Source organism: Muntiacus reevesi, chromosome 4, assembly GCF_963930625.1.
Source record: "Muntiacus reevesi chromosome 4, mMunRee1.1, whole genome shotgun sequence".
Taxonomy (NCBI): Eukaryota; Metazoa; Chordata; class Mammalia; order Artiodactyla; family Cervidae; genus Muntiacus; species Muntiacus reevesi.
In genome coordinates this window covers 23,403,223-23,423,023 of record NC_089252.1, presented here as the reverse complement: position 1 = coordinate 23,423,023, position 19,801 = coordinate 23,403,223, and the positions used below count along the sequence as shown (strand labels likewise).

The 19,801-nt window shown below is 39.5% G+C and overlaps 1 protein-coding gene across 1 annotated transcript in view; it reads right to left on the bottom strand.

Moving 5' to 3' along the window:
* KLHL14 (kelch like family member 14) overlaps window positions 1-19,801 on the bottom strand; it is a 107,771-nt gene that overhangs the window by 52,326 nt on the left and 35,644 nt on the right. The window lies entirely within an intron of this gene.

The window sequence follows — 19,801 nt, the reverse complement described above, 5'->3', positions numbered from 1 at the left end:
GACAACCAAAGTAGAAAAGACACATTTGGAGTTGACTTACATACATCACCATGGGCTTCCCTTGTAGCTCAGTCGGTAAAGAATCTGCCTGCAATGCAGGAGACCTGGGTTCGATTCCTAGATTGGGACAATCCTCTGGAGAAGGAAATGGCAACCCACTCCAGTAGTCTTGTCTGGAGAATCCCATGGAAAGAGGACCCTGGCAGGCTACAGTCTGTGGGGTCACAAGGGTTGAACACGACTTAGTGAACCATCACCATCATATATACCACCATGCATAAAACAGGTAGCTGGCAGGAAGCCAGTGTATGGAGCAAGGAGTCCAGCATGGTGCTCTGTGGTGACTTAGAGGAGTGGGATGAGGGGTGGGTGATAGGGAGGCCAGGAGGGATGGGTACGTATGTGTACACATAGCTGATTCACTTTTCTGTACAGCAGAAATGAATACAACACTGTATAACAAATTTTAATTGGATTAAAAATTATATTAAAAATGAAATTAATTTTTAAATTAAACAAAAAATTTAAATTAAAAAAACGGTTCTGCCAAGAGGAAACCTGGGTATTTCTTAGTATAGCTTTCCCCTGAGCAACTCAGAGTGTTAATCCAAGAGTTACTTACAGTCAGCCCTTTGTACCGAGATTTCTCCACATACAGGAGTTCAACCAAACACCAAGGTGTAGTACTGTAATATTAGTATTGACTACTGAAAAATATCTGTGTATAAGTGTTTCCGTGCAGTTTGAACCCACACTATTCAAGGATCAACTGTAAGTGTGCAGAGTAACACTCCACTTGGGAAGTTTTCGAGAGGCAAAGGTGTCCGCGAACCCTGATGCCCTGTTACCACAGATCATAAGAACCTGCAGAGGTAAGAGGTCAGAAGCAAGCCATGCAGTTAAGGGATAAAAGAGAGGGGGAAAATGGCTTTCAAGCTAGATTTATATTAGAGTTAATAATACTCATTAAAAGTGATGTGTTATTGACATCTACATTCCCTGAACATCAGTTAGGGCTTGATGTCCACAAAATTTACAATTTTACCTGCTTTTCAATGAGTTGGCTCTTGGCCACCTGATGCAAAGAGCAGACTTATTGGAAAAGACCCTGATGCTGGGAAAGGTTGAAGACAGGAGGAGAAGGGAGTGACAGAAGATGAGATGGTTGGATGGCATCACCGACTCAGTGGAAATGAGTTAGAGCAAATTCTGGGGGATGGTGAAGGACAGGGAAGCCTGGCATGCTGCAATCCATGGGGTCACAAAGAGTCAGACGTGCCTTAGCGACTGAACAATAATTCCCTTCAATAAGGGCTCCTCTTCTACTCTGGCACGTTTATTTTATATGAATTATTAATCAAACTTTGCTTGTTCGCATGACTGGTCTTCCTCAGTTGCCAACCTGAACATCTCTGTGTGATAATAACGTTCAAACACCTAATGCCCCAGTGGATACAAGTTTGGGGGTACTTTCTCCAGAAATCCCTTTCTTCCTTCAGATCTCAAAAGCAGTGAACCCACTCACCTGATTCACCCATATTAAATCTGCAAATACCCATCTGACCTTGAAAAACAGATAGTGTCACTCTCACACGGGACGCTTCTGGCAAGGCATTTTCTTTTATCATTTAGTGCCCATCAGAGGCCCCAGCTCAAACCAATGTCATCCCTCAGATATGCAGCACCTTTTCTTTATCAGCAACAAGCCTCAAGTCTAACGCAACATGGACAACAAAGACAAAAAAGAGAGAGAAATGAAACTAAAAGGAACTTGGGAAAAGGGGGAGGAGCCGTACAGTAAATGTGTAGAAGCTCACAGGACCCGACAGGGATCTACGCTACTGAAGGCAGTGGTCTCAGTTCTCATCTCAAACACACTTGTGCCTTCTGCCAATGGTGAGCCAAACTATGAATTTTCACTTTGTCACATAATGTGTGCAAAGCACAAGACTGTACCATGGAGACAGTCTTCAACATGGCCAACAGAATCACGGGGCAGACAAGACATCCATCTTCAAAAAGTTAAATCCTCACGGTCATTCTTACTATGGGGGATGGACTTAGGATAATATTGGCTTCAGGCTTGGCTTGTACCTGGTGGGCGGGTTTGAGGGGCATCTTGTCACTGACTCCTTGTTACCGGCCTCCACTTCAGTTTGTTTACTTGATAGTGGGTCAGTTTGACTCAGAAGAAAATATAATATGGCTCAGGTCTTAAGGAACTCTAGTAAGCCAGACTAGGTACAGTTACAAAGAACTGAAAAAATGTATCTGTATTTTGACACTGTCAGTTGAAGAGCGTGGTGTGTAATAAAAGGTGGCCTCATGAATAGGGAATGCCAAGCATCTTCTGACCGCCCTGCAGAACCATTCTCCATGTCTGGGGACCCTCTTGGTTCTTTCAGGTGTTGATGTCCCTGACCCCATCTCGGGGCCCCCTTTCCTCTGGCTTCTGACTGGATTTGGTTTCAGAAGGCTGAGGGAGGGAGGAGAGAAAGGTCAGGGTATTTCTTCCCCTAGCTTCCTTCTTCTGGGCCAGTGTGGGCTGCCTTCCTTGTTGGGATGAAGCTTCTACTGAGGTCATTTCAAAATAGCCCTCTGTCTCTGGTTCTGGAAACTTCTCCCTGCCTTTGCCTTTCAGCCCCTAAGGCTGGTGTCAGTGTCCCACTGTCTTAGCACTGGCAAACAAGGAAACGGGGTACACGACTCCTTGAGATGTTCTCAGCCCTTGCCTACATCTCTCTAAGTAGCTCTCATAATTAAACATCTTCTGCTTCCTGGTATTCACCAAACATGCTTTAGCTTTAATATGGCACCTGTGAGTTCTCACCTCTGCATTATTTGCAAACAAGAAATTCATTATTTTCCATTCAAAATGGCTTGAGTGAATGAAAAGCTTCTGACATGTACTTTTCTAAATAATCCAGTTGAAAAAAAAATACCATGTTAAAAAGAGTTCGAATAATGTCAGTTACAGGTCAAAGAACTCCTAATAAGGTTTCATGGAACATGGCTTAATAGAAAGAGCACTAAATAAATTAGGTCAGAAGCCACAGGTCTGAGTCACAGATTCATCAATTATTGCATGACCTTGACAAGTAACTTAACCGCTCTGAACTTTAGTTTTCTCATATATCAACCAGTGATAATAATGCCTGTCCTGTTTATCTCACAGGGTTATTGTGGGAGATCCGATGAATGACAGATGTGAAAATGATTTCCAATTGTGAGGACTAGATAGGGATATAACCCAGAACATTTCTGAGGATAAAATTTATCCAATAAGGAAACACGTAAAGTTTCATTATCCTAGAAAGTCCACAATACCTGTCTATTTTTACCCTTAAAATCACAGTGACAAGATAAAAGCACTGTCCAGTTTAAGAGGCAGGTTCTGAAGCTAACTGTTTGGTCACGAATTTGACCCCACCATGAATAAGCTTGGACTCCTCAACTTGGTTGTATCATCAATAAAATGGGATGGTAATGATCTCAGCCTCACGTTGCTACTGCGAGTATTGAATGAGATCATCATGATAGCACGGAGTACAGTGTCTCCCACGGAGAAGTTCATCATCTATATTGGCTTCAGCCACGAGATGGAGAGGGAGTCCCTCAGTAGAGACAGGATGAGACAAGGTGCAGTATCAAGCTACTGGAGTCAAAACTTCATGTCTTGGAATATTATCTCATATATTTATTAACTGTAAGTTTGAACAAGTTATTTAGTCTTTCTGAACTCTAGGTTTATATATATATATATTCAACAGGCTAAATATATCTGCCTTAAAATGGAACCTGGTGAACACCAAATAATAGGTATGTGATGTGCTTAACTGGTGGCTCAGACAGTAAAGAATCTGCCCACAAAGAAGGAGACTTGGGTTCAATCCCTGGGTTGGGAACATTCCTCTGGAGAAGAGAATGGTTACCCACTCCAGTATTCTTGCCTGCAGAATTCCATGGATGAAGTAGCATGTCAGGCCACAGTCCATGGGACTGCAAAGAGTCAGACATGACGAGCGACCACATAATGTGCTTAACACAATGCTGGATACATAATAAACGCTCACTTAAAACTGTCATTACTATTTTGGTGTTGCTAAAATCAAAACCCCTCCTCCTTGTCTTTTTAGCTCTTACTTCTTTTGGATGAATAGTCTGCAAAGAGGCTGGTTTACACAATAAGTATTTGCAAGTTCAAAGACAGAGAATCCTAACTACACATATTTAAGGGCTGGACATATCTTTGAAAGGCTGATGTCTTGGCACAGCAGTATATGACCTCCTGGAGAAGGGAATGGCTACCCACTCCAGTAGTGAGACAGCGTTTAGCCACTTTTGGTACTTGCCTGTGGCCCTGGAAAATGAGAGTTAATCCCAATTCAGCATTTGCCCAGTGTCTCTGGGGTGTAGCTATGAACCAGGCAGGGGAGTGGAGGTAATTAACAGGGTAAATATAATATCTGCCTCCATGCTGTTGCCTGAGAAAGTATTTCATTTATTTTCGGAACAGAGTCTGTCTTGAAGTTAAAAGTGAAGGTCAAAATATTCCCTTTGGGAGTATACGGCTTGCGACTTAAGAGTGTGATCTCTGGAGTTGGAACTTTGGCTTTGTTTTTTATTCATGGTGTTGGACAAGTTACTTTACCTGTTTATTCCATGGTTCCTCCTCTATAAGATAGGAGTTCATAGCAGAACTTGCAACATTGGATTGGTTGTTGAGAGGACTAAATGAGCTAATACATGTATAAATGTCTTAGGACAATAAATGTTAGTTATGCTTACCAAGATAAGTATTATTTTATTACAAAGTGGTGTTGTTTGTGAATAAAATTGAAATGCCCTTAGATTAGAGTGCAAGAGCTAGCAAACTATGACTTGCAGGTCATATCCACCCCTCCACATTTTTTTTTCCCCGTAAAGCTAACTTCATTGGAAACCAAGTGAAAAAATTATTTGTTTGGCTCTGCTGGTCTTAGTGCAGCATGCAGGATCTTGGGTCTTCCATGTGGCGTGTGGCACCTAGTTTCCTGACCAGGGATTGAGCCCAGGCCCCCTTCATCAAGAGGATGGAGACTTAATCATTGGATGACCAGGGAAGTCCCTCTCCACTTATTTTTATAAATAAAATTTTATTGGAATAGAGTTGCAATTATTCATTTACTTACTCTCTATGGCTGTTTTCATGCTATGTTGGTAGCTGAGTATACCTGTGATGGAGATCTTATGGCTAGAGGCCCTGAATATTTACTCTCTGGCTCTTGATGGAAAAATTTTGCTGACTCCTGGATAGACAGCTACTACTAACATATTCTTCTCAAAGGGAAAAGCTGGCATAGAAATTATTTATTCTGGGGAAATATGTTTATATTCACGCCTCTGCACTCTGTCAAGTGACATATTATACACTGCAAACAAGTGCGGCTCAGAAGACCTTGGAAGGTACTGCTTTCTGCTCTCCCTGCCCCCACCAGTTCTGCTTAAGGAAACAACGTGCATGAGGTGATGCTACTAACCTACTTTCGGCAGAATAAATATCCTGTTATTTTCCAGCAATGTTAATGAGTGTTCACGCTTCCAGCCGCAATTAGGGAATTGAACTCTCTCTCATCCTTGACTTTTCTCAGACCATGATAGAATCAGGCAGTGGCTATCATTTCTGTAAATAACTGAACTTTATTTGGTAAAAGGCACAAAGTTGCTTCTTAAAAAAAAAAGATATGTATTTCATGTTTCTATTCCTTCTTTTTTTTTTTTTAACAAAAAGGAATATGTCAACATATAATAAATGCTGGAGAGGATGTGGAGAAAAAGGAACCCCCTCCACTGTTGGTGGGAATATAAATTGGTGCAGCCACTATGGAGAACAGTATGGAGGTTCTTTAAAAAACTAAAAGTATAGTTACTCTATAATCCAGCAATCCCACTCCTGGGCATATATCCAGAGAAAACTTTAATTCAAAAAGATACATGTACCCCCAGTGTTCATAGCAGCTTTATTTACAGTAGCCAAGACATGGAAGCAACCTAAAGATCGCTGACAGATGAACGGATAAAGAGGATGTGGTATATATACATAACAAAATAGTGCTTAGCCATAAAAAAGAAGGAAATAATTTCATTTGCAGCAATACGGATGGACCTGAAGAGTATCACTCTAAATGAAGTAAGCCAGTCGAAGACAAATATCATATGCTGTTGCTTATATGTGGAATCTAAAAAAAAAATGATCCAAATGAACTTACTTAAAAAACAGAAATAGACACACAAGCATAGCAAACAAACTTATAACTATCAAACGGGGCAAAGGGAAGGGATAAATTAGGAGGTTCAGATTAGAATATACACACTACTATATATAAAATAGATTACTAACAAGGAAATACTGTATAGCACAGGGTACTACTATACTCAATATCTTCTAATAACCTACAGTGGAAAATAATCTAAAAACGTACAACTGAATCATTTTTCTGTGCACTTGAAACTAACACAGCATTATAAATCAACTATGTTGTTGTTCAGTCACTGAGTCGTGTCCGACTTAAAGACCCCATGGATTGCAGCACATCAGGTTTCCCTGCCCTTCACTATCTGCTGGAGTTTGCTCAAACTCACGTCCATTGAGCTGATGATGCTACCCAACCATCTCATCCTCTGTAGACACCTTCTCCTCCTGCCCTCAATCTTTCCCAGCATCTGGGTCTTTTCCAATGAGTTGGCTCCTCACATATTTTAATAAAAATTTAAAAAACAAATGAAGACATTTCTCCTAGGGAACAGAAAGCATTAACAAATGTTTCATGTTTAAAAGGATGTTGATCTCAGAAAAGGTAATGTAGTTAATTCCATGGGAAAAAAGGCAAAATAAAAAGTTTCAGTTAAAAAATAAAATAATAAAACAGAACGTGGAAAAGTTTAAATTTTTCCAGAGGTTAAGAAATGTTATTCCCTCCAGTCAAAGTGCTGGATAGTGCCACACTTCTGGCTTCATCTTTTTTTTTTTTTTTTTCCTGGCTTCATCTTGTACCCACATCCATTCAAGCTTTTCAGTTCAGGGCTGACACCAGCTGGAACATGGCATAGAAGATGAATGCCCAATGCTGAGATTAGCAAGTGAACTGGATGTTAAAGATACATATAAATTATGAGAACTAGTGTTGATTACTTTCTGAATTAGATCAAGAAACCTATTTATATGTATTCGTAACAAACACAATATAGGATATCAAACCTTGCAAATTGACTAATAAGATTGAAAGCAAATAACCATTACACTTCTCCTTAATTCATCTGCACATGTATCTTTTGGTTATCATTCAGGTGGGGAAAATGATTTGGGTTTTTGACAATAATATAGACAAAAAAGGATGCTTTATCATTTTTTTTTAAATGCAAGCTGTAACATGGAAGAAGTAATTTAATCCTATGAAATTTTATGCACACACAAGAACAGCTATTGATATTTGGTAAAGTTAATGATTTTGGTAATGAAAAACTTCAAGCAAATTTATGAATGAACAGGAAACAAAGATCTGAGATTTACCAATGCAACCAATCTAAGGAATACCTCAGCGTCATTAGTACAAAATAAATCAGACCACGCTGAGAGCAAAAAGCACAGCCTTTCCCTCTTTAGGAAACTGTATTTTGACACACAGGCCTTATAATTTTTGTAAGTGAAGGAATTACAAGACCCCAGGAAGTATAAATCACCTCTTTCTAAAATAATTTTCAGCTAGAAATAACCCAATATGTATCATATTCTTTCTTCAATCTTCAATTAACAACAAAGCAGACAGTGGCAATCTCAAGAAACAAACATACATATTTAGGATATGAATATATTCTGCTTGTGCAGAGAATATTCCATTTTATTCTACAAAAAAGGCAAGTCTAGTCTTGCTTCACATTTAACTCTTTTTACAATTTGTACTTGGTCATTACTACTATAATGAGAAACAGAAGAGGGTACAGGCTCTGGAGCTTTATTTGGGTACACATTTTGGCTCTGCCATTTACCATCTGCGTGACCTTGAGCAAATGGCTTAATTTCTCTGTACTTCCATTTCTTCTTCTGAAGTAGAAATAATCACAGCGCCTAAAACCATAAAGTGCTGTTGTGAGACTCAAACAAATAATGCAAGTGAAGTGCCTAGAACGTGTGCCTTGCACACAGCACGTGTTTAACAGTTCTTTGTTTTCTTATGTGTTCTCCGGATATGTGTCACTTGTCAACCACAGTGAGCTGAACTGGGTCTCCCCAAAAGATATGCTTAAATTCTACCCTTATTTGGGAATAGAGTTTTGGCAGATGTAATCAAGTTAAGATGAGGTCATATCAGGTTAGGGTGAACCCTAAAGCCAGTGACAGATGTCTTTATAAGAGAAAGGAGAGGAAGATTTAGATACAGACATGGAGCAGTGGCACGGGGGAGAAGGCCAGGTAGAGACCGAGCACAGACTGAAGTGATGAAGCTGCAAACCAAAGAATACCAAGGACTGCCAGGAGCCACCAGGAACTGGAAAAACGCGAGGAAGCATTTCCCCCTAGCATGTTTGGACACTTAGATTTTGGACTTCTCGTCTCCAGACCTGTGAGAGAATATGTTTATTATTTTAAGCCATCTGGTTTTGGGTACTTTGTTACGGCAGCCCCAGGAAATGAATCCAGCAGGTAATCTCTATGAAAAAGTAGAGACTTGTAGGAGAGAATGAGGTGAAGTCACGGCACCTAGAAGAGAACCCACAGGTGGCTCATTGGGCGTTCTTTGAATTTAGTTATTTCATGGAGTCACCACTGTTTAACCTTGCTTAGACTGGAACAGCTTTGGGCCAATAGAGCTGGGGCGGCCGACAGCTCTCCTAAGTGACTGTGACCACACCATACAACTTTATCTAGAGCTGTGCTGTTGATACAGAAGCCATTCGCCACAAAGGGCTATCTAAATTCAAATTCATCAAAATGAAATAAAATTAGAAATTCAGTTTCTGTATGAGCCACAGTTAACATGCTCCACAGCCACACAGGGCTCCTGGCTGCCATATTGGATTGTGCAGGTACAGAACATTTCCATCACAGCATAAAGTTGCATTACACAGCACTAGATGACATTGGCATTGTAATAGGATTTAGTCAGAAGGCAAATAAAACAAGCAGACAGGTTGTGCAGAAAAAGGAAAGTGTCATACTCTTGTAACAGAGGTAGGCAACCCCATCATTTATGAAGGACAAAAGGAAAAGTGAAGATAGTAGAATGGGTACTCGGACAACTGCTCAAAGGAAATCTCTCTTGCTGAATGGTCTATTGTTTTCTTCTTAAAGTCAACTAGATCTCTGCTTTTCTATAACTTGGACAAAGGATATTTTATTCAATTTTTGTAGACTGAAACTTAGTACCATAGAAAACTAGCCTATATCCAATGCCAAAGATCACCATAGAAGAGTATGGCTTACTTTACCTGCGTCTGGTTGAGATACACCTCACACGTAATTGGTTAATTTTTTGGTCTCTCAATACTGTGAAGGAGGTAAATGCTACAAAGTGACAAATGAGATCAAGAAACATGTGAGCTACATAATCTCTCTCCTCCTCTTCAGATCTAATCATACAGATGAATAAATTGCTATAAAAATACCAAAAATAAAACTAAAAACAATGACTGAATCATTTTTTTTAAATCTCATGTACTCTGTGTTCAGGTAGCAAGAAATTTAATTCCAGTCCAACCAGTCTCCTGTGATCTTTTTTTTCCCTTTCATCTAAGATATTTTTAATGCTCAGAGGCGTTATAATAGAAAAGCATGTATTTTTGCCTGGTTTATACCCATCATCCTTACCATTACAACAAGACAAAAGCATTAAAGTAAAATTAATCATGTCAAAAGATTTTAGCAAAAACAAGTGAGACCATGCATAAAGCATCGCTTTGTCTAGTGTGAAGTCACGCTCTGATTAAAAACATATAATGAAAGTGAAAGTGATACATCATTGCCTTAGCAGTAGGATTTTCTGAAAGTGCTTTGCAGTTCTCAACATAAAAATGTGGCAAGATTTCTGTCTTTGAAACTCACAATGATTATTGTTCTAGCTAATAACTGGAATTCAATCTTAAAATCTTTTCTTTAAAGAAATTAAGACTTAATGACCAAAATACAGCCTGTCAGTAGGATTAATAGTTAGCACACACTGAAAGGAGCAGTAGTTTGCCTTGACATCCAGACACAGAGATCAGAAAGTATCTGCTCAATATGCCTCTTTTACAAAGCCATCTTTAATGCCAGCTAAATGTGGTAAGGCCTTTAAGATATCTTCTGTGAAGCACAACTGTTTGCTTCATCAAAAGCAATCTCACTAATAAGTATTAAGGCATGGTCACAGAGTGATCATTCCCCCGAAATGGAGTCATTTTATGTATGCTACACAAAACCAAAAATTCTAACTGACCAGATATTCACAAATACAGATTTAGCTCCTCGATGCCACCAGGGTTGTGTCATGAGTCTGAAAAGAAGCAGGGTGCTTATTTGCACTTTCCTTAGTTACTCGTTTATTCTGACAGAGCTACTTGCATATAATAACACTCCCCCCAGCTTTCTTTTCATTGTTTTGTTGTAAGTTTGAAGGTCATTTCAATTCCTTTTTATCATCTCTATTGATGATAAAAACCATTCTGTTCTATGGTAATTATGTGTATCTCTATGATTTACATTTATATCTGTTTTGTATAAACTATATAGATGTATACTAGTTGGCATATAATAAACAGAAAAAATAGTAAAAATTACATAAACTCAGACATACTTAAACTATTTGTGGGAAGTCAAAAATAGATAAATTCCCTTTCAAATGCCTTATACTAATATTTGGAGTGTACTTTAAATTTTTTCCTTCAATATACAGGTTTGTAATCTATGAATAAAGATCTGTCCCAACAATAAAAGTCACATTGATGCACGAAGAGATAGAAAGATGCAATGGAGCAGCTGTGACTTCGGACAAATAACTGCTCGTAGAAGAAATGAGAATGCTTTGCTTGAAGAAGACTGAACCAAATATTTGTTGGACATAAGGATGCACTGTTGTAACCATTTAGGTTATTAAACAAATTTTTGGTTATTCTTTATTTGAGAACTTGGGAGGATTTCATTTCTCTACCTACTTTGAAGTTAGGTGTGGCCAGGTGGTTTGTTTTTGCCAATAAAATGTGTTAGCTCTTAAAGAGTCAGTGTGACTTAGGAAGCTTAAAGACTCAGTGTGAAATTTTTCTCTCCCCTGCCTTGGCAACCATAAGAAGCCAAATAGTACTGGAATTTCCATCAATATGAGTACTGGAATGAGAAGAAATGGAACAGAGACCTAGGTAACGTATCATAGACATGTGATATGAAAAGAAATAAATCTTTACTTATATAAGCTACTAGGATTTAGGGATCGTTGTTACTGTCTAACCTAGCCTAGCCTCTAAACGATACAGGCATTGGTACTAAGAGGACCCAGTAGCTGATAACCAGGAAAGTGACCCTGGAAGGTGGAAAGATGGAAATGCAGATTATGGTATGGAACACCACTTTGTGGGCACTCAAAGCCAGTGCTCTGGGACAACCCAGAGGGATGGGGTGGGGAGGGAAGTGGGTGGGATTTCAGGATGAGGGGATACATGTGCACCTGTGGCTGATTCATGTCAATGTACAGCAAAAACCACCCCAATATTGTAATCATTCTCTAATTAAAATAAATAAATTAATTATAAAATTTAATAAAAATATAACATATCAGAAAAATTGTTTGTTTTTACTTGGGTGGCGAATGTGTTATTTAATAAACATCCATCTCCAAGAGAAGAGGTTAAAAAATAGATATGAGAGATATCAAAGATGTTGATAGTGTGTACTGGTTGCTGTTGGCTGCACTTGACTAGATCTACAAAGAAGAGATGATCTCACAAAAAAAGTCTGCATATTTATAAGTAGGATTGAAAGAAACAGTCTCGAAAATCAGGAGTGTGCAACATTAGAAGAAGCAATGATTTTCAGACCCATCTGGGAGAAGGTGAAATTGAAAAGAATTTTGAGCAAAAGACATAAATTCAAACTCAGCTTCTGTCTGTCAGTAGAGGAATGGATAAGGAAGATGTGGTACATATATACAACAGAGTATCACTCAGCCATAAAAAAAAAAAGAACAAAATAATGCCATTTGCAGCAACTGGATGGATCTAGAGATTGCCATACTGAGACGCGTAAGTCAGACAGAGAAAAACAAATATCATATGATATCATTTATATGTGGAATCTAAAAAATGGGTACAAATGAACTTATCTACAAAATAGAAATAGAGTTACAGATATAGAAAACTATGTGTATATGTCAATCTGTCAGTTTGTACCTCCTCCCCTTCCCCTTCGGTAACCACGAGTTTGTTTTCTATATCTGTAACTCTATTTCTATTTTGTAGATAAGTTCAATTGTACCCACTTTTTAGATTCCACATATAAATGATATAAAATAGCTAACTAAAAAGAACCTACAGTAGAGCACGGGGAACTCTGTAATGGCCTCCAAGGGAAAAGAATCTAAAAAAGAATGGATGTAGGTATATGTATAACTGATATACTTTACTGTACCCTGAAAGTTACACAATATTGTAGACCAACGATGCTGCTGCTGCTGCTGCCACTTCAGTCGTGTCCGACTCTGTGCAACCCCATAGACGGCAGCCCACCAGGCTTCCCTGTGCCTGGGATTCTCCAGGCAAGAGTACTGGAGTGGGTTGCCATTTCCTTCTCCAATAGACCAACTATACTCCAATAACAATTTTATACAGCTCAGTTAGTGACAAAAAAATTAAAAGCATGGCTTTAGAGTTCAGGGTTTCTGAGCCCAAGCCACCCATTTTCTTTGCTTGGCCTTGCCATAAACCTTCCCCTCTGCTCCAAACTAAAAAAAAAAAAAAAAAGTGTGGCTTTCACTGTAATTTTGCTACTTTAGAGAATCTTAGAAGAAAGTTTCAATGACGGGTAAGACATTCAGTAAACTCTTCTAACTCAGGGAAAAGAGTAAAAAGGGAACTTCCTCAGTAAAGCCAAGTAGATATCCAAATACAGAGAGTATTAGGAAGAGAAAAGAAAGAGAGAGATGAGAGAGAGAATAGGGGATAAGGAAGAAAAGGAAAAAGCAATATAAGAAGTATATCAGAAAAGTCCATATGGTCATCGGCCATGAAGTAGATGGAAATATAAGTACAAGAAGACAGCTGAGTTTATTTAGAGGATGAATTACCCAAAGACTCACCAGTTTGGACTACAAGAGGCTACGACCATTAGCAACTTAAAATAACTATCGTCTGCCACATCGCCTAGACATGAAATGTACTTAGAAAACTCTTCCACTGCTAGGAAGTGCACAACCCTCAGGCTGACCTCAGATACGGCAGAATCTCCCATACGGTGGAGCCATGGCCGTGGAGAACGAAGGATGATGAGCAGAATTAGGGAGGACTCTCATCAAGGAACATACCTTTGGATAGTCACCTTTCCAAATGACTATTTGGTGGGGTTGCTAAAGGGCTATGATCTTTCTAAATTAAAGGGTCTCTCAGGTTCAACTTGTGCCTAATCCATCACTGTGCATTATGTGTGGGGGAGCCAGAAAATTTGTCTCTTTATTTGGTTTCCAGATCAAGTGAAAGTGTAAAAGTGTTAGTTGCTCAGTCATGTCCGACTCTTGGTGACCCCATGGACTGTAAGCTGTCAGGCTCCTCTGTTCATGGGATTCTCCAGACAAGAATAGTGGCATGGGTTTCCGTTCCCTTCTCCAGGGAATCTTTCCAACCTAGGGATATCGAACCTGGGTCTCCTGCTTTGCAGGCAGATTCTTTACCATCTAAGCCAGCAGGGAAGATCAAGAGGTGTCTCAAATAAACCCTGTGGCTGAGCTGAAATGACAAATGTCATTTTTAATTGCCAATGCAAAATGCTTGCAGCTCATTCTTGCCCCTGCTGCACTGATGGTTGTTACATGTTAAGATGGAGCCCTGTGAGCCTGGATCCCTGAATGACGCCCTCTGCCAACATGTGCTGGCATGTAGCGTGAGTGAGAAATAAGGTCTTTGCTGATTTAAGATTTTAGGGTTGTTTGTTACCACAGCATAATCTAGCCTGTCCTGATTGACACACAGATCTTCAGACTAGAAATAGAAATTTCATGCTGAATCAAAAGTGTGTCTTCTTCAGATGCTGTTGCTGCTGCTGCTGCTAAGTCGCTTCAGTCGTGTCCGACTCTGTGCGACCACATAGACGGCAGCCCACCAGGCTCCTCTGTCGACGGAGTTCTCTAGGCAAGAATACTGGAGTGGGTTGTCATTTCCTTCTCCACCCATATTACTGCAAATGACCTTATTTCATTCCTTTTACTGGCTAAGTAATATTCCATTGTGTATACACCACATCTTTATTCATTCATCTTTGATGGACATTTAGGTTGTTTTCATGTCTTGGGTGTTGTAAATAGAGCTGATATGAACATAGAGGCACATATCTTTTCTAATTGTAGTTTTTTTCTGGGTATATGTTCAGAGTGGGATTGCTGAATCATACGGCAACTCTACTTTTAGTTTTTAGGAGCCTCCATGCTGTTTTCCATAGTGGCTGCAGCAACCTACATTCTCACCAACAGTTTAGGAAGTTTCTCTTTTCTTCATGTTCTCCCCAGCATTTATTCTTTGTAGATGTTTTAATCATGGCCATTCTGACTGGTGTGATGTAGTTTTGATTTGCATCTCTCTAATAATTAGTGGTTTTTGAACATCTTTCCAGATGTCTGTTGGTCATCTGAAGAAGTGGAGAAAGCAATGGCAACCCACTTCAGTACTCTTGCCTGGAAAATTCCATGGATGGAGGAGCCTGGTGGGCTGCAGTCCATGGGGTCGCTAAGAGTCAGACTTGACTGAGCGACTTCACTTTCACTTTTCACTTTCATGCACTGGAGAAGGAAATGGCAACCAGCTCCAGTATTCTTGCCTAGAGAATCCCAGGGACAGGGGAGCCTGGTGGGCTGCCATCTATGGGGTCGCACAGAGTCGGACACGACTGAAGCAACTTAGCAGCAGCAGCAGCAATATGGATGGACCTAGAACTTATACAAGTGAAGTAAGTCAGAAAGAGAAAGCAAATACCGTATGATATCACTTATATGTGGAATCTAAAATATGACACAAATGAACAGATCTACCAAACTGAAATCAGACTCAACAAAAGTAGAGAAAGTAGAGAACTGACTTATGACTGCTAAGAGGGAGGAGAGTGGTGGGTGAAGGGGTGGGGTTGGGGGTTTGCAGTTAGCAGATACAAACTATTATAAATAGGATGGCCGAAAAGCAAAGCCCTAGTGAATAGCCCAGGGAACTACATTCAGTATCCCATAATAAACCATAATGGAAAATAATATACATATATATTATATATATGTATAATATATTTAAAACAAAGTTACTTTGCTATACAGCAGAAATTAACATTGTAAATAAACTATACTTCAAAAAAATTAAAGATATGTAATTAGATTAAAAAATAAAATAAAATGTATAACTGTTACAAAAATTAAAAAAGCATGTCTTCTTTCTCAGATCTTGGGTGATAAGAGCAGAAGATAAGATTCACTTCTGTCTGGTTGTAAAACAATACAAAATGGAGTCAAATAGAATAAAAATGTATCAGAGGACAACTATATTCCAGATACTGAGCCCAGAGCTTATTATATTATTTTTATTTAACTCTCACAATAAATCTAAGAAGTGAGTATAATTATATCCACACTGTGGGTGGGAAGGATCAGAGAGGAAGCAGGGGGTGTATTTCAATTTAGATCTGTCTGTCCTGGAAGATGTAGCTCTGTGCGTGCGCGTGCATGCACGTGTGTGTGTGTGTGTGTGTGTGTGTGTGTGTGTGTGTGTGTGGTTTCATTTTTGACACTGCTACCAAGACAGATTTAAACTGTCAAGAAATCTTCATAGAATTATGACTTGTCAGTAATCTTACATGCAAATTTCATCACTTGCACCTCCTAATTTGCAGATTAGTCCACAAATCAAGATTATATTCTTGACCCTAGGAGTAGGGGATTCATTCAATTAACCTGCAGTAGTTCTACTCTCTGAACATGGAACTAATCCCAGTACCTCGGATCCGTTTAGACTTTCATGGGTGCGATGGGTCAGCACAGATTAAATCCCGTTCATCTGCTCAGAGTCTTGACTAATAGCACCTGTTGGTGAGATAGATCTGTGTGGGCCTGAGGAAGCCCCGTCCGATGAAAACAGAGACCAGTGTTCTGTTCCTCATCCTACCACTAAATGATCATGTGACTCTGCATACAACACCTCTGCTCCGTCAGTCACTTAAAGTGAAAGCCAACATCGTGAATGTGCTGTAGAAAGTGCCTACAGGATCTGGTTTCTGCTAATCTCTTTAGCCACACTCCTTGTTTCTTTCCCTCACTCTTTGAGTTTAGCCAAGCACCTTCTTTCTGCAAGGTCTTAAGGGTTTTAGCGGCTAACTTGTGTCTGACTCTTTGCGACCCCATGGACCATACCCTGCCAGGCTCCTCTGTCTATGGGATTTTCTTAACTAACCTGGGGGAATCGTCTCTCACATCTTTACCTGGGCAGCTGGCTACCTCTGTCTTATCCTTCTGTTCTCGGCTCATGTGTCACCTTCTTTGGTGATATCATTCATGACTCCTACACTAGATCTGATCTCTCCATTCCATGACCTTATATATTTTATACCCTTCCTTCAGAGCACCATCACATTTTGTTATTATATACTGCTATCTGGAATTATTTATCTATTTCACTTTTTGTTTTATATTGGAGTATAGCCGACTGACAATGTTGTGATAGTTTCAGGACAGCAAAATGACTCAGCCATAGGTATACATGTATCCATTCTCCTCCAAACCCCCCTCCCAGCCAGGCTGCCACATAACATTGAGCAGACTTCCCTGTGCTATACAGTAGGTCCTTGTTGGTTATCCATTTTAAATATAGCAGTGTGTACCTGTTGATCTCCAGCACCCTAATGGGATTACTTATTAATGCTGATTCCTCCAGTAAACTCTAGGTTTGGTGAAGACATGATGCTATTTGCTTTGACTCAGTATTGTTTTTTTTCTGCATCTAGAACAATGCCGGCTACATAGAAGGTATCAACTATATTTGCAGAATGAATGAAATTAATGTGCAAAATGAGAGGGTTGAGTGAGAAGATCATTTAATTTTTCAGGGCTCACATTCAGTGGTTTGCTAGACTTTGTCTGCAATTTGCCGAGGATTGACACAGAGCAAATCTGAGCAGCCTGTATCACTCATACCTCCTTCACGCCAGATTCAGTAGCAAATACCGCAGCTGGTGTGTAAAGAAGACATCATCAGAATTATCGGTACCCATTCTGTCCTCTGGAGAAAAAGCGATTGCTATATTCAAGGGAGGTATATATAAACCAGAAATAAAGTCAGCTGGTTTTTCTAGGCACCCAACTTACTTGAAATACAGTATTTGGAGTGACCACGACACATATTTTTTTTTAAAAAATCTATGAAAAATCCACTAATGCACTGGTGCATGAATACACAGTAGCAAATAATTCAAGATATATAGCAATGTGCAGCCATGGATCCCAAATTAGAATTGAGCTCATTGAAGATAAAATTAGATGCTAACATATTTTAAAAGTCCAAACAGTCTCTCCTTTTTCTTTGTCCAAAGTCCTGGAAACCATTACTCCATGAACTGAAATTCAAAATTCCAACCTAATAGAGAACAACTGCTATGCTACTTTTTAAAAGCCTTTAGATCACTGTTTTCACTAACAACAAAAACAAAAATGAGAGGCGTATCTCTCCTCTTGGTTCTTATTCTTGAGCCTATTTTAACAATTCCCAGAAATGGTTCTGTATAATATGGTTCTTGCTTAACTCTCTAGTCCCACCACACACTTCCTTGACTTCAGGCTCTCCTATAGATACACAAATTAATTTCAGTTTCTAGAAGGTACCAACTCTCTCTTGCTTTTTGGCACTCCCAGTATGGGGCCCTCTTAAAATACTTTATCATTCATCTCTTGTTAAAAATATTTGTTTATTCATTTATTTATTTGGTCTTAGTGCAGTACTGGGGGGTCTTTAGTCACAGCATGCAGGATCTTTTTAGTTGCCACATATGGGGTCTAGTTCCCTGACCTGGGATTGAACCTGAGCCTTCTGCATTGGGAGCGCTGAGTCTTAGCCACTGGACCACCAGGGAAGTCCCGATCATCTACCTCTTTGCATCAGTAATTCCTACGCATTTTTCTCAGTTTTACAGAGGGTCACTTTTACAGAAGCCTTCCTAACCTCCCATGTTTAGATGAAGGGTACCTTCTGGGCTCCCATGTAAGCCCAGCTTCTCCTGTTTATTCCTCAGCACAACCTTGCTTTCATTGCCTCCTTGGGTTCTTGAGAGGAGATTTGATCACCTTTTACCTTGCCACCTAGCACAGAGTGGGTATTCAATAATTGCTTGCTTCATAAAGGAATAAGGTCTGCAGTTAAGTTTAAATGCTTCCCAGGCATTTTGAGTCATCCTGGAAGCACCTAGCTGTTTTCTGACGTTCTCCTGCAATGCAAAATGCACTATCCACAGACTCTACCTGCCTGTCTAGAAATTAAGCTAAACAAGTTGTGGGTTTTGGTTATGGGTAATATAGATAACATGAATAAAGGAAACATAAAGGTATAGAACCCTCAATTAAATTTACTTTTTATTTCTTTCAAAGCAGATCATCATAAGAAGTGATTGTTTTCCACTGACTTGCCATCTCCACCTCTCCAATATATCCTCAAAGAACAGAAATGAACTGAAATCAAGAAACAGAAGCCCAAGAAAGGAGTCCAATTAAACTGTCAATGTGCAGGTTTATTATTCCCTGAATAACCAGCAATTAAACCATTCTCCATTGCTCAAATATTGGCGAAGTATCAAATCTACATTTATCTTTTGGAGTTGAAGTTCAATGTCTGACACAAGATGTGTTTTCTCAGTATTCTTTCTTCAACATTTATGGAAAATAGGTTTTTGCTTTTTTTTTTTTAAATCAAGCGTCCACCAGCCTCTAATCTCCGCGACTCTCGTAAAAGAAATTGATGATATCCGGTCCCAAAACTATTCCTGCACGAGTAGGATCAAGTTCAAAGTCCTCCACAAACCAGACAGGAAGCCCAGGAAACCTCTGTACAATGGTTTCCTTTATTTTCTATGACTGAAAAAACACAAGTTCCCAAATACTTGCACTATCAAGTAGAGGACAAAGTTGTAAACTGAAAGGAAGAGAAACAAAGGCAGTTAGTTGTCTCTCCTGCTAACAGAGGGAACTCAAAGCGGCCAAAAGAAGGAACACACCTTTCTAACTCAGCTCTTCTAATTTTTATTCTAACCTTACTAAAAGGAAATCATTATCAGCACGTGGAGAGAGAAATCTATGTTGAAATCCCTTTTCCTGGAATTGCTCAAGGAAAACAATTAGAAGCCCCGAATAAGTAGAATCTCTTATGGAAAATGTCAGCTAAACAAGGTCAATTTCAGGGAAACACTTTACCCACCAGTAAAGACAATGGTCAGTGGGGAACCCGAAGAATCGACAGCCCCTCAGGACCATCTCGTGAGAAGGAAGGTAAGCTGCTTCCACACGAGGACTTCGTGAAAACTTTGACATGTCAGTCAGATGTTACAGCGGTTCACAGCAGCCACAGGGACCATTTT